At 40.7% G+C, this 16,827-nt stretch overlaps 1 protein-coding gene across 5 annotated transcripts in view; it reads right to left on the minus strand.

Annotated features, from left to right (window-relative positions):
- srgap1a (SLIT-ROBO Rho GTPase activating protein 1a) overlaps positions 1-16,827 on the minus strand; it is a 77,194-nt gene that overhangs the window by 51,385 nt on the left and 8,982 nt on the right. The window lies entirely within an intron of this gene.

Below are 16,827 nucleotides of genomic sequence, written 5' to 3' on the forward strand. Positions count from 1 at the left end.
CAGCAATGCGAGCAATTACATGATAGTATGTGTGCATAGGAGTGCAACTGATAGGCCCACCATAGCTTATTATCCCTTAGTTATGGGTTTTATGAATGTTTGTAAAGATATGAAGTTGTCGACTGGTCTCAGGTGTTTCATTAAGGCTGAAAATAACTCGAGGATGAATGGAAGATGATTCACGTCATACCGAGGCTACAGCGCAGACCCGTGCATGCACGCGCACACACACAAACACAGATACATGCATTCTCATTGGTGCTCATCAGTGAAAATCCACTTAAGAAGGCAGAGGGACAACACCAGGCATCACATAAACAAGCTGTACATGCAGGCAAATGACCCTCTAAGGTCTTTTCTGAGAAATCACGGTTGTCAGCGTGGCCCTCATTTAAATTTACGTTCTCAACAGGGCAACTGGGAGTGCACACACACACACTTGCATGAAGACAGTCGCACACAAATTGTTTCCTCTGTGTGTTCCGTCTCACCACAGCCGTGTATAATGGATTTTACCTAATGGGCGCAGCCTGGTCGGACATCTTCAGCAAAGGAAGCAGATTAATGAGGTGATTTAAAGCCAACACCACTGGAGAGAAGTGTGGAGTGATCCCTAATTCTAAAGGTAGAAAACACTAAGATGTAATGCCTCACAAGTCATTTGTAGTCTGAGCCATTATACAAAAACCAAACCAGCCTGATTGGGTTAAAGATTTAATCATCCTGGGTCATTCAGAAAAAGACGACTACATTTATGGAACTGAATTCAAGGTTTTTATGCCTTTTTTTTTTTTTATATCAGGTCAAATGACCATACCATTTGACATTTTAAAAAAAAGTGTTTTATCTGTTTTTCTGCTTTTTCTAATAAAAGAATTTGAAAAATTCAATTTCAATAGCAAAACTTCATACATTTCCTTTTCCTTTCAAGCACTATCCCTGGATTTTTCTCATTATTTTCTGATTACTCAGTAGAGAAATCCTTTTCGTGAGCTGTAAGGTGCAGTTACTGACATTATCACTGAGTAGAAACTGTGAACAGAGATCTAAACCCAGATAGCTTTTACCTAAACACATCATAGCAAACCATTGCTTTCCTTTGAGGAGTATTCTTGTGCTTGTGTGAAATGACATCTCATACGATGACATCTACATCATCTCAGCTACAGTGAGAATTTTCCTATATTTATTTACATATTTTTTCTACTTACTTTTGAGTTGCTATTTGCTAGTGTTAGCTAACCATGTATTCACTACTTTTAGCTAACTGGTTAGGCTTCTGTGTTTGTTAAAACTACTGGTCAGTACCCTAGATGGCTGTAGTGAAGAGAAAGCATAAGCACAGCCTGTTAGGAATCAAAGTGAAACTTGTGGATTATGTAATTCTGCCCAGTATTAAATGTACGTCAGACCTGAATCCCACTTTGGCCTCATCTTCATGAAAGTCACAGTGAATCAGTTTCATTTTCATTAGTCATAGTTTAACGTGTATCAGTTCCTGTTGAAAAGGCTTTGTCATACTGCACTGCTGGATCACTATTGAACTACCTGATTTGTTTCGATCGTACTGTCTATGTTTATATATCAGTGTCTGAAATTGTGATTCATTGATGGCTGTTCAGCTTTATAAGGGAGGGAATTTAATCATCTCCTATGCCATGGTCAGTGACCAACTAATAAGCTCATCAGAAAAAGTTTCCTCATGGATCTTTTTAAAAAATAAATAGGACACATCCTTTGAACCACAGAGCAACACAACCCAGACGTCAAGGAGCCACAATGCTGAAATTAATGCTTGGTCAGTGTTTGAATCAGCCAACCTCCTACTTAGTTAATGCAGTCGTTAATACAGAAGTAAAGCATACAAAACGTTGCGATAAGTATTTGATGATACAATCATACGGGAACAAATACTTTGGCAAGGAAGATAAAAGATCCCTAGGAGCCAGAGTCTTAACAGAAATCCATCAATAGTTCAATTAATGGCCAATCAGCTGCTGACTCATTTAGACAGCTTCCAGCCAAAGATGGGTGAGAGCTGTCTGTCTGCCTGTGTGCATATGGACACATGCCCATGATGCAGTAATCAATTAGAAAAAGCTCCACTTCGTTCATCAACACAAGATGTGCTCACCCCATCCTGATAAATTAAACATTTACATTGAGTCTAGAACTGATTGTTTTTGCATTCTCACATAGCATCGACTTCCTTCTGGCACTCATAAGCAAATAAACCACTTTGAAACAGCTGGAACACAGAGATGCTAAATTTAAATCAATGTTTATCACAGTTGTTAAAGTCTTGTGAACCAGAAACAACATTATCGTGGACAGTCTGCAATCGAGAACATCAGGCCATTAAACGAGCTAGCAGGACACCGGTGAGCACTAAGAAAAGGTTTGCTTTTAAATTTGACTTGAGTAAAGTACACCGGGCTTTCTGATGAATGAGTAAACCTTGCAATTTTTCCCATCTCCAAAGGGTGTGCGGATTAAAACAAAGCTACCGTGGCATTGACACAAAGGACTGTACTGGATCATTTAACACAATTACACTCGTGACTGCACACAGAAACTCATTAAATCATTCATTTCGAAGTCAAGTATTGGCCACTAACGCTGTAGCGCCAAAATGGAAATGAATGTTATAAGGCAACCACCTGTCAGACAAGATAATAGGTCGGGCGCTGCCTAAAACTAGGACGTGCTTTGCAAATTGACTTTTTAGTTCTAGAAATTAAACAGTGAAAACGAAGTCACGGAGGCCTATCGTCACAATAAATACAAAAAAAAAAAGACAGCCATGCATGCTCACAGCGACACCTATAGCCAATTTAGAATCACCAGTAAACACAACATGCAAGTCTGTGGACTGAGAGGGTAGGTTAGAAACTGCCCACACAAACATGGGAAGAAAAGGCAAACTCCACATAGAAGGGCCTCAATCAGCTGGTGGGTTCAAACCAGGAATCTACACTGTATGCACAAGTGTGGTAACAGGATGGCATTGTTGCAACAACAGTTTATAAATTTGTCTTTTTCCCCTACTAGATGTGTCACGATCAATAGCAAAGTCAAATCATTTAAGAACCACCGCAACTCAGCTGCAAAGTGCCACACAACATAAAGTTATAGAGCAGGGTCACCGAGTGCTGAGGCGCCTTGTGCACAGAAGTCACTGACTTAGTAAATGCATGAGAAATATACAGTGATGGCTGCAAGAATAGCCAGCTGTAACCAGTTGTTTATGTGCCCGGATCACATCGGAGTACATGAACTTGTCCATTTATACAGATACTAAACTGCAGTGTCACACAGGACAATGAAACTGTGTCTCAAAACCAAAATAGCTATCAGTGTTTAAACTTCAGGAAACCAAACAGAACAAAGCAGAGTAAAGTATTTGCAAAGTAACAGAATGAGTGACAGGAAAGCTTGCTCACCACTTGCAATTTTTCATGTTCATGCACCATTTAGAGGGCACAAACTCGAGTTATGATTTTCCATTTATATAAAAAGGGAGAAAGTTATCTAACCCCATGTGTAAATATTAGAAAGGAAAAACGAATTTACTTTGGTGTTTGAGGTCAGTCTTCCTTTGATCATACTGATGCTTTATCTGAAACCCATACTAAGGGCAGCATCTGCTGTCTGACTCACTTCTTAAAAAGCTAACACGACCAACAGAGGCCGTCACTTGGGACCTTGAAGGCTTTAAAAATCAAGCCACTCCAAAGTTTTTCTCAAGCTGGAACCATCTTATTGCGGCGGCGAGTGCTGATCTATTATTACATGCTGCATTCCTTTCTGCCACTCTGAGCTCATCTGTATGGTAAACATGTGTGGAGGTCTGTGTGTGTCTGCGCGGTGTTACATCAAAGCCTGTGATGCACTGCACCCTAACACACGCACAACTGTGATAGACAGACTGAAATGAGAGCACCCGTGTTATATCTTAAATTCTGCTAAAGAAAACAGAAATGCGCAGTGTAACACCGTCGTCCTATTCCTCCTGCAAAGCTACGTAGCCTGCAGAATGATAGCATAGCCTGTAAACATGTCGGCAACAAATCCAGCTCACCGATGGACACCCAGTCAGTGTTACCCAGAATGCACATGGTTCTGATATGGACAATGAGAGAATGCGATTTGCTCTTTGTGGTGATCAGTAGGACCAAGGCCGCATTGTTTCTGAGCTGGATGCTATCCAATTGCTCCTTTGGAGAGCACATCACATACTTCACATAACCCCATTCATGGCGACAAATATGTCCAAAGTTGCAGTTCAGAATGGCTGATCTGATTTGCCAGATAGGCTTGTTCTATTGTCAAAGAAAGTGCCTTGTAAGCAGGATGGCTACTGACCCACAGTGTTGACCCTCTGAGAGAGAAACTGGGCTCCGGTAAAAAACAACTCGGCTACTGTCAGAGGGCTCGAGAGATAACTTTTCCTCTCCCTCAACAACATGCTCTCCCATGATGCTGCCAATTAACTCTGTTATGAATCAATCTGCCTGAAATACATCTGTTACTTATAATAAGTGCAACATTGTACTCTTCCGTGGGAACTATAAAAGACTTTAGACTCTCAGAGAGTTTCTACAGTTGCTCCAAGTTGATTACAGTTTCCACAAGCAGCTATCTGGGACATGCTGTACCACATCAGTCCCACTGCTGCATTTCCACATGCAGACTGGCTCATCAGCAGCACCTGAAATAGCGGCTAAGGCCTGGGGAGGGACTATAAAGGAGCGTGCCCAACCTTACCATCTGCTTCAGATCTAGGGTTATGGGAGAGGGGGAGTTGTCCATGCCTCTTCTAGAGGCTGGATACAAGACAGGATAAATAGCATCAAACGTAATTACAAAATTGCTGATCAGCTTTTAACAGAGAACAGGTTTTTAATTATAACTGGAATGGGATCACGTTCTAGAAAAACTCGCCTATGTCACTTATTCTCTCACATTTGGATAATCCTACAAAGGCGTGCTGCTATATTTAACTGTAGCAGTGCTATCATTCATGTTGCTGCTGTCTTGATAAACGCACACCAAGACACAAAAGCAGTTCTATCCAAGCAATTAGATCCATAAAAGATCTAAACCACATCTTGCTTGTCCAGATACTCATTTACATTACTGCCTATGAAGAAGGCCCTGCTGTTATATATTAATGTGCCAGAAAAACAGAAAATCCTTGATGTGAAAAAGCAACTCGAACCATGTGATAGGGGCATGTTGAAATTAGATATTAAAAAGGGAGATGAAAGGTTGGGATCGTGGACATGTGCGGGTAGTTTTTTTTAGCGCAGGCGTGCAACAAGAATGCAAAGCAAAAAATAAAATAAATAATTACTATAGTTGTAGCTACCTAACTGTTACCTTCTCTCACTCACAGCACTCATGCACAGTGAATCTTCACCAACACTGCTGTTGGAAAATCAAACCCACGCTCAGGGTGTGGGTGACCCACCGGTCACTTGATCCACGTTAGAGTCTTTAGAAGTTTTCCAAATGGGAGAGATTTCCACATTTTACATTATTGCTCATCAGGACAGCGTTAGATGCAGTGCACCTAAAAAAAACCTGTCAGTCACTATATCTGCTGAGGTCATGTAGTAACTTGAGAATTGACTCCATTAGCCTGGGGAAACCACTAAAATTCATAGTTTGCTTGGTATGCCTGACCAGCCCTTCTGTCCTACATCTGGACAAACAGCTGGATTATGTTACTGTGTTATCTCAGATTACATCACTACCCAGACTGCATTACTAATATGTAAGCCTTCTCTACTTGTATCATATATCCTGTGTGTCTGATAAAATAAAATAAAAATAATCAAAGGGCAGCCAAGCAGTTTTTTTTTGAATGAAATAAAGCTGTGAGGGACACAGCTTTAACTTGAGGAGTAGTCAGGTTGGTCTTAAGTCAGAGGGACTTGCCAAAGAGGCTGAATGGATTCCCTCCGCTTACTTAAAGCACAGCCAAATTACACATAACACACTGGCAGCTCTGCTAAAGGGTTTTATCTCAAAATATTGTAGAGCTGGCAACAAGGTCCACATTACAACATCTGACTGACATGTTAACAGCTTCCAAAACCGCAGAGAGGCTTCCAGTGCAAGTACTGTAGGCTACTGTGATCCAGAGAACAGCTGCTAAATTAGAATGAAAGAGAGCCTATAATTCTCCGATTCTTTCAAACACTCAGATCAAAACTAGATCCTTTGACATATTCTGTGATTGAGCAGGAACTGTCTTCAACTCACCAGAGGTACATTTTAAAGAAGCTTCTTCCTTTTTCACAGTGGCAGCAGTGACCAACAAACCAGCTACTTTTCTTGATAACTCCTACCCACACACTCACCCACACGCACATAGAAACAGGAAATGCAGTAGTAACTGTGCTGTGAATTCTTGTGTTTCCTCTTGGGTCTAGGATTATTGTGAGCAGCAGACTCAAAGAGTTCAGGTTCCTTCCTGCACTCTAGTTTTTTTTACAGTCTGGCTCAGAAACTGCTCAGTCATGGTGGATAACTCTCTGCACTGTTCAACCAAAACACACTCTAGCGGTTAAAAACCAATCTTAAGCTAGACGATTCTAACTGCACGAAACAAAGGCTTCAATCTACGTCAAGTCCATTCAACAAGGTAATATTTAAAATGTATAATTTCAATAACAGAAATCTAATAATCTATGCTAATTAGATTCAGCTTAGCTAAGTGGCTCATAAGTCAAAAGGCACCGTTGCTAAGGCAACACCCTGACACACCAAAGGCTTACAGCAGGCAGGCATGAGATCAATCACTTTACGGTGGCCTTCGAGGACCATCATTATGATCCAAATAAAATAAGAGTGCAAGGAGCCGAACGCTGGATGAAGTGAGCCCGTTTTAGAGCCTGAGCTGTTTGTTCAGCTGCTGTTTAACATCTAGACACACTGTTTGATCTGGATACCAGTCTGGTGTGTTGGTGCGTCAGACGAAAGTGTGGTGTTTTGTGCTCGAGAATGCGTTGTTTAACAATGGACTGCAATGGCAAGCCAGAGTGACAACGAAAGCTTCAAATAATCGTGGAAAAATATGACATCACCAGTATAGAATAAGCTAACTCTGTGAGGAATAAAGTAGGCTAAACTGTGAGCTCTAGCATGACCCAAGCCTGATATGACTGCCACCTTAAACAGGCCTACTGTTAAGTCTAGAGGTAACATGTGAAGAAAAACTCGTATCAAGTCATAGTACCATAATAATAAAAGCTCTTTTTTCCTTCTTTATAGTTCAAATGTCTACCCTCTCTTACCCAAATGCCCATTTCATAACATCTGGCAGAGCCCGTTATATGTCCTAACATCTGACTTGTCACTTCTGGATGTGAAACTTGCCTTAGTGTCGACTTTTAAATCTCTTTGTAAACGATGTTTTATCATAAAACTTTATGCTTAACTAAATATAGTTATTCCAATTTATTAAACATATTTTATGGTATCTGAAGTTGTGCTTCTTATTAATCTTCAAGATGGATTTTTACTAATGACTCTTGTTATGTCTGTCTACTATAGCTATGTTAAATAAAATTGCACGGTGCCACTAACTACCCAACTCTCTGGAGCCAGTGGCACAATTAAAAAGAAAATGATTATAGTTTAACTTAGTCTGAAAAATGTGTGCAAATTTATTCGGCTGACATAAGACATAGACCTCTATACTGCAGAAGCTATTTGAAAGGCATTTTCTTTTATACCACCGAAGTCCTTTGTCCAACTGCTGTGGATCAGAGCACACTGCACTCTGCAAAGAGGCAAACGACAAACTTTTCAGAGGCACCTTTCAAGTCTGTGGGGGGGATAACTATCTGATATTCAAAACTTCTCTGTGCTCTATGCCAAACCCAAGTTCCCACTGACACATGCTTTGACATGACCTGTTAAACTAAAGCAAGAAAGTAGACAAGTAAGAAAAAAGGGATGGTGTGGCTTAACGTCAGAAAAATAAGAATCTGTAAGGAAAACAATCTCTTTCAGAACGATGGCATGACCAAACTGCTCACTGCTGCCCTAAAGGAACCGGTGTGGGCTCTTTTGTGTCAAAAAATGAACTATGTAAATATTCTGTACATACTGAAAAAAAGCTAATTTTAATTCAAAAAGAATACTGCGCTGAACACCAAATTTCGATATGTCTAAAGTTTGAACTTTTTACCTTTTGCCAAGATAAAAAAAAAATAGTCCAACTCCTCACCTTGCATCTGGCATGTCTTAGTGCCTTTGTCTGGACATATTAGTGGAGGTAGAGCTAAAGGGGCTAAAGCTCATATGTCAATGCAAACAGTCATTTTTAACAAAGCAGCCCTTAGGGGGGAAAGAAAAAAAAAAAACTTGGCTGGGCATGCCTACAAGTCTTACAGTTGGGATGTTTGTTTGGGGTAACAATAGTATGAAAATTGTGCGGTTGGACAGCTGAAGAGGGTGCAGCATGAGAAACATCTGGAACGGATGCGCACAAGCTTTCATCTGCTGGAGTATTTACTCTAAATCACAGTAAACAAATGGAAACTGTAGCACGCTGGTAAAGACTTTAATGACACAATGTCTGTAAGATGAACCTAAAGAATGGCAGGGCAGTTATGTGGCCTACAGTGTTGAAGGAGGGATTGTTTTTAGGAGATTTCCCTCTCTTGGGCCTCAAGGAGGTGGGAAAGGGAGAGAAAAGGAGAGCAGGGATTTGTACCTGTGTGGGCTTTGGACAATTACACTGCAGGTATAGAGACAAAGCTACAGAGAGATTTTCAGTGGGAGAGATGACTCACTGAAGACATTGAATATAATAAATGAATTACTAATTTGTAAAAGTACGTTTGCTCACGTTGTATGTATCATCAACTAAAACATTCATCCTTTGATCAGTAAAATGTTACATAGGTGGCATTTTAGTTTCTAACATTATCGCCAACGTTACTGCCGACCTTTAAGTGGACCTTCCTCGATTGCATGAATGTTTGTCTTAACACTATCGACCTGTTCGCCTGCCTCTGTTGTCCATCTGCTTTTTCATAGTTTGTTTTGTTTCAGATGATTTACATAGCTGGCTTCCAAAGCCATCTGTCCTCCTGTGTTTCTTTCTGTCCAGCTGTCTATTCACCCACTGTGTTTGTACATTCTGTTTCCCTTTCAGAAATCTTTCAAAAAAAAAAAAAAATCCTGAAATTTAACTAAAAACCAAGAGAAGGAAAGAGCCATTCCTTCATCGTTTGTACAGTACACACTGAAAAGCAAAGAAAAATGATCTTCCCCTGCTCGGTTTCCCATCTGCCCTTCCTCCTTCCCTCCCCTTGCTCTACCACAAAAAACAGCACCTTGCAGGATGTGCGGTTTCTGGGCCTTTGATAGGGTTAAGCCGGCAGTGGAACTGGAGGGGCCGAGGAGGAACAACCCTCCTATTCAAGACTAGGCCTGTAATTTCATCGGGAAGGACATGTGCTGCAAGCCTACTGGTGAGACGGAGGGAATAAAAGAAACTGAGAAGGGAAGACAACGTAGTATAAGGCCAGTAAAATAAAAATACTGCAAAGGGGGCAGAGGGCTTAGCAAGCTCTTAAACATTAAAGGGGAAAAAAGGCATGCTATTGTTATAGTGCAAATCTAACAACCTATAAGAACACACTCGAATAATCCACTGCCACCATACCGGTAACAGACACCACAGGGACACCCCGGAAATCTCAAATTCTTGTCATGATGTTTTTGAGCTGATTTAATAGTTTTCTTTATAATGTATTATGCGAATCCAGAGGCGAGTACAAATAAGACTGCTCCACAACACACACACAAAAAAGACAAATAACAAAAGTAATATAAATTTTACATGTTGCTGTACTTAAATACAAACCAGCACCTCTCCTCTTCCTGCAGTTTAGCTTCTGTGAACCTGACGCCCTACCACTAGCTAGTCTGTACTGTAAAACAAATTGCACATATCTGTTGCCATATTTTTAATTTACCTGAAAATGAGTAAGCTTTTTGTCTTCCTAACGCTCATCTTGTCTGCTTTGAAATAAATTGGTGTTTAATATCCCCATGCTTACTTTATTCATTTCATTTAAAAACAAACAAACCCTGAAAACACAGATACGTTTGGAGGTATAATGGGCTTTATTTCCTATTCAGATCTTCATAGGTTAAAGTTTGGAAAAGAAAAATAGTTTCAAGGTCAAAGACAATGGATAACATGCTTTATCTGCAAATGAGCAGCTGGCTTAGAAAAAGCACAAGTAAAAGTTTGTACATGCACACACACAAACACATACAGACACACACCATGAAGAAACACACATGTCCATTCAGGCTTTTCTAAAAATACTATTACAAACCCCTCTGTGTCTACACACAGGCAGTATTGATTACTAGGGTAATGCCTTTAAATTAGACTCTAAGTAGCACAGAGCTTCCTTGTGTGCTAACCTTGTGAGTGTCAATAGGGATCTATGAATGTTTTTGTAGCGATGTGCTCTGTGTCTATGTGCCATTTGTCTGCATCTTTCATCTTTTCAGTCGTTCCGTGTGATCAAACGAGAGGCTGTTTGGTTGAAAAGCATGTGCAGGGCATGACTGAGGCTTTATAGTAGGATATTGTTAGTATACTGTATATGAATACATTCAATTCAATTTTATTTATATAGCGCCAAATCACAACAAAAGTCACCTCAAGGCGCTTCATGGATACAGAGAAAAACCCAACAATCATATGACCCCCTATGAGCAAGCACTTTGGCGACAGTGGGAAGGAAAAACTCCCTTTTAACAGGAAGAAACCTCCGGTAGAACCAGGCTCAGGGAGGGGCGGGGCCATCTGCTGCAACCGGTTGGGGTGAGAGAAGGAAGACAGGATAAGAATACATATATCTCCTTAATGTTCAGTATATGCAATCGTTTGGTTCAGCTGATAACTTCTATATAAGCTGACGTTGTGCAAAAATGCAGTAAAGTATAATTAACTGAATTTGGGGAATCTTGCCAACTACAAGCTCTGGGACGGCAAAGACAGGAAACAGAGACATTGACTCAAAGATTTATCCCTTCACTTTAATCTATATTTATGATCGAAAATATGATCAAAAAAGTTGGATTTTCTCTCCCCTTACGAAAAAATATTAATCTTTTCCAACTTGGCATTAATTTATCTGACAGGTGAAACAATGCTTTCATTGCCCTGCAAAGTTGATTCTGCTCATGTGGACGAGAGAGACATCAATACAATCCTTTCACTGAGACATCTCCAACCAAGCGTTAACATACTTGCTTCCTTTAAATGTGGAGTCTAATGTCATGTATTGAGTATAAAGTAATTTAAAAGTTGTCTTTCAACTGCACTAAAATAAGGGCAGTACATTTCCCAGAGTGTCAGAGTAATAATGTTGTTATTGAGTCACTGTGAAACTAAGAACATTAAAAAAAGTCTCATTTATTTCATAGAAATACAAATGTTGGCCAAATGAAGCAGAGCTCAGCTAATTTATGTACTAATCTGGAAACTATTTCTACACCGCTTCCCAGGAAGGACAGTTGAATTACAAGTTGTGCCATGATTTCTGTGCACACTGTGGGGCATGGGGAGCAGGGCAGATAGAACATCTGACCTATCGGCATGATGACATCCCATGCATCTGTGCTTCGATTTCCCGAAAGCCAAATCAGTCAGATAAAGTACATTTCATTCTTTAAATACAAGAAACTCGTTTGGGAAGCTCTGCCTTGGTTTGGTGCCATGTTTTGATTACACACTATGCTATACAAGCTAACAAAAGAGTCCCGCAAGTCTACAAGGTTTATCAGTTTATGTAACAATTCAGCAAGTTAGAAAAAAAGAACCCAAGAGGTAGGGCAGTATTTAAAAAATTCTCATTTGTTGCAAGCACCAGAGAAACTTGGATCATGTTACAATTTGCTTCTAAACGGGAACTAAACCAGTCAAATCCACATTAATGTGCTTACTACACAGAAAAGTTCCAATTTTCACACCATCTCAACAAGTATGTTGATACGTGACAATACCAGACCTCACCACTGCCAACCTGTACAGACATGAACCTGGTTTACTGACACCTCAACTCAATCTGAATGTTAGCATCAGGAGCAACTGCTTGACACTGAGCAGTGCAGGTTGGGGGTTAAAGTAATGAGGTGCCTGGATGGGTACACTACAGCTTGTACTTAAGGGTAGATTTCAGGGGCAGGTGGAGGATAGTGTAATAACATTCATGTCACATGTCCGGGCATCTCTACTTAGACTGCTGGCCCTACGATCCAGAACTGGATAAGGGCAGAAGATGGATGGATGGAACCCTCATTTTGGCCTTACTGTGAAAATGTTGCAGCGATAAGATGCAACAAGATTGACAGGATGGTTTGTTCCCCAGGCCCCACACCCACAAAAAGCCAAGAATCTGGCTTGTAGCTGACAGGAAATTTTTATTTGAGGAAATACAGTAGCTACAATAACCACATAAGTGTCTTCTTAACTTTAAACCCATTATAATTAACCCAGCTGATCATGACAGTGAATGAAAACCAAGAAACCAGTTGAAACGCATACTGAAACCAGTTCCCACCAACAGAACACTTTTGGGGGAGGTCTTCCCCGCAGCCACAGTAAAATGCCACAGAATTTTTGCCAAGAGCCAAACTTTAATCTAATCATAATCTAAAAATCAAAGCGATATAATTATGCTGATATGATGCACTTTTTCATTTTCAGCCATATACGCGCACATGTATTTTTAAAGGCTGTTTAAGGGCTGTGAATGAATCATCAGAGCTCCATCTGAAGCCTACAATCATAATCATTTTATCATGAATGATTCAAACATTCCTAGAACTGAGAAAAACAGTAGAACCACATCCTTCAAGCTTGAGCTAACCAAACTGACAGATAAAAAGAAAACACTGAGAATACTTTATACTAGAGGATCTGATTTTTTTTAACACTCGCAGGCTGATGCAACAAAAATGTGTAAGGCTAAACTGCACTGTGAGGGCATGATAATGAGCCTGCTTTGATTCAGATGGCTTCCTGCAGTGGAGCTGAGTTAGGATATTTAAAAGTAGGCACAGATAAATATTTCCAACATATTCCCCATCCTAAATTGTGAAGATCATCACCTGACAAGGAAAAGATTAGAAAGAAAAAGTTGGAATGAGCAAATGTGTTACACCAGCTCATTCCTTCGTGGTATTCAGAAGGTGAATTCAGCACTGCCACAGCTTTCCTCTCAGGTGTAACATTAGAAGAATATTCTTTGATTTTAATTGAAATGTGTTTGTGTGATGTTCAGGACAGCAATTGCAATCATTTTGGTAAATGAATATAATCACTAATAATCAAGCCGATTTTGAGTGAACACCTACAAAACAAGTCACAAACCATCCAGGGGATTACACCACCCCCAGCACCAATGAGTTCTCAGACCACATGCATGAATAAAACTGCCCATGGGCATCTACTGTAGCAGTAATGATGGTTTTGAGTACTTTAGCAAGTGTCTTTTTTATTTATTTAAATCTAAGAGGAAACTGTTAACACTGCACAAGACACAGTCGTGCAGTGTAGTTGTTCATATATTGCCTTCCAACCAGGTGGAGACACAAACCTAGCCTCCGGTGGTAACATGCTAGTGCTGGTGCCTACTCAGATAAATGGGAGGGTTGCATCAGGAAGGGCATCCGATGAAGAAATGTATGTCAAATCTAATATGCGGCTCCATCTGCTGTGGCAGATTTGGAAGTAAGGGAGCACTTTCTTCTATTTGACATCAAAATGAATGTTGAGTTCAAAGACAGCCAACGTCCAATCCATGAGGACAAACTTAAGGACTCTGTGTAGTAGTCAGCAAAATGAAAGCAGAGTTCAAAGATAGGTGTGGTCAGAGAACTCGGTGGTGTCATAGTTGGTGTAAATCCATCATAAGATGGTCTCTACTTAGGTCTTTTCTCTGATCCTAGCTTAAAAAAAACAAAACAACTGTACTTGCTGTAGCTCAAATCACACCCTTATCTTGGCCCTCACTCAGGTTTCAGACAGAGCGATCTCACTGTAGCCCGAGGCCCAATCACTCCCCTTGTCACAGTCCCAGTCACGAGCAGCAGGGATTGATTTCTCACAAGGCATCTGGTGGTGAAAGCAAATCTGTGAAGAACGAAAAGTCCACAATGGTCCCAACCCACACTTCGCAGGGCACCAGAGGCTAAGACAGGCTAACACTATCAGCTCCAACGTGAACGCACACAGAGCGAAAACAAAAGAGCGAGGAGGCTTCACAAAGACCTCATTTCCAGATAATTATAGTGGAAGCCAATATGGAGGAAGTGACAGAGAGTTACGTTCTGTTATCTCCTCAGACCTACCCTCAGGGAGGCTTTAACTGCCAATCCTCTCTCCGTTTTTTAAAGTACCCACGCTTGACTGAGAGCAGGCTCTCAGTCTTGTTCTCAGGGGCTGAGATGACACATCTTGAACAGAATAAATGTCCATCAGAATATCTCGTTAAACCCTTTGCCATGGTACCTATGTGGAAAACAAACTTGTCAAGACCGGACAGATGAAATCAAATGCCAGTTTTGCATGCAGAAGGCAACCCCAACAGGATCCACCCAGGGCTTTTGGATTAGCACAAGAAAGATCGGAGAATGTGGGGCAGCTGTTAAGAGTGTGACAGCAAAGGACAAAAGGGGGCGAAAGAATAAAAGAACAGACAGATCAGTTTTCACTGCCCTTTGTCTTTTTACTGTAAGGCAAGCAAAACTAGCCATTTCTTTCTCTGTCCCCCCGAAGGCTCAGGACATGAAGGCCACCCTATTTTTCTGCAAGTGACCATAGCACCATCGTGCATGTGCCACACAACCAGCCAGGTTACTATGTATCACGTCCCTCTGACACATCATTAACCAGGACAAATCACAGGACCCAAGGGTAGACGGGAGCTTCCTCCACACTGCCTGATTAAAAAGTAAGATATATGAGGCATGTCCACAGTGCTTGTGCGCCTGCTGGAAAGCTGACTGCGCAAGTGTATACACACACACACACACACACACACACACACACACACACACGTTTACATTTTAATTTTTTTTCTGAACAATCTTATTCCCCAGCTATACTGGTGGCAGATTCTGTCATCCTAAAAGCAGATCACCATCTATAATTAAGGAGATTAAAAAAAAAAAGTTTTGTGGACTATTTTCTTCATGATGGTTGGTATCATGCTCCACTTTGGATTGAGAGAAATAGGGCACATCAGGAGAGACCAGACCAATCTAAAAACAAACAAACCCCAAAACAAAACAGAAAGCATAAAAAACAAAAACCAGAACTTTCTTCGCAGCTCACTCCATTCCTATTAAACTGTAATAAAATGGGATGTCAGACTCCGCAGAGACTTCTTGCAATATGCTGCACTTCACCCTAACCTACAAAAAAAAATCCACCAGAAAATAAAGCAGTTCTGCATCTTTTTTATTATGTTTTTTTTCTCATACAGACATTCTGTCAGTGCGCCCCAGGGTGGCTGTGGCTACATTGTAGCTTGCCATCACCAGTGTGTGAATGTGTGTGTGAATGGGTGGATGACAGGTTGTGTAAAGCGCTTTGGGGTCCTTAGGGACTAGAAAAGCGCTATACAAATACAGGCCATTTACCATTAATACAATTAGAAATGAGATCTGAATATCTTCATTGGACTCGAGTATAGTTTAACTCAAGGCTTAGTAGCTCATACCAGAAATTTCTACTGGCTTACAAACCTTTTAAGGCAGCGGTCCCCAACCCCCGGGCCTCGGACCGGTACCGGTCCGCGAGTCGTTTGGTACCGGGCCACGAGAGTTGAGGCTCGGGTGTGAAATGTATGGTTTTCAGGGTTTTTATCGGTTTTAGCGTTATTTTGTTATCGTTTTTATCGTTAACTCGGTTTTCCTGGGTCTTTTCACGTGTGTTATGAATAAATCTTCCTTTTTTCGGTACCGGTACTAGTTTTATTTTGTTGTATTTATCCGCGACACCTTAAAGGCCGGGCATATTGTCGGGCATAAACCGGTCCGTGGCGCAAAAAAGGTTGGGGACCGCTGTTCTAAGGTACTTTGGAATTTTACCTGCATTTCAACCACAGTAAATGAGGACACTGTTAAGGTTTCTGCCACAAAAAAGAAGAAAACAAAACTGTCTGTACTAATTTACATTAACCCTGAATTTAGTGAATCTAGGGGTAAAATTTGTAAGACTATATGCAGTAGACTGGTCAAGAGGAAAAGTTCACAGCTTCATTCAGACAACAAATCTTGAAATCTGTCAACTGCAAAAAAATGTATTAAAGTGCCAGTTAATCTAAATGCCTTTTGCCATTTAATTTTAGAAGCAGTGGGCAATTGAGTTCCTTGTTTAGTTACTGATTTTAAATCTTAAACGTTATTTTTCTTGGAAAAATATGATGAAATTTTTTTTACCGATTACTAATTTCAGCTGTAAGAACTGGTTTGTCTCTTGCCAGTAACTGAGCAGTTAAGTTGCACAAAAAGACAACTTTGACTTAAAAGTCGTCCATTAATCTTCTGACTGTCTGCAAGCCATGATATTTACACAAAAGACACAACCAACCAAGTGAACAGAAGTGCGAGAGCTTAGATTTTGGAATTCAGGTCAAAGATCAAAGGTCAGCAGTTTGCTGACTAAAGGGCAAAGCTGTCCTGGCGAGAAGGCTTCCAACCGAGGGTCAGTGAGGACAAACAGCAAAACGGACAGACTGACGGAAACAGAATACCATGAAGACGCATGCTCCA

Source organism: Mchenga conophoros, linkage group LG7 (genome assembly GCF_057382185.1).
Source record: "Mchenga conophoros isolate Kocher_MC1m ecotype Shallow Benthic linkage group LG7, M_conophoros_male_GT1.1, whole genome shotgun sequence".
NCBI classification, from domain to species: Eukaryota; Metazoa; Chordata; class Actinopteri; order Cichliformes; family Cichlidae; genus Mchenga; species Mchenga conophoros.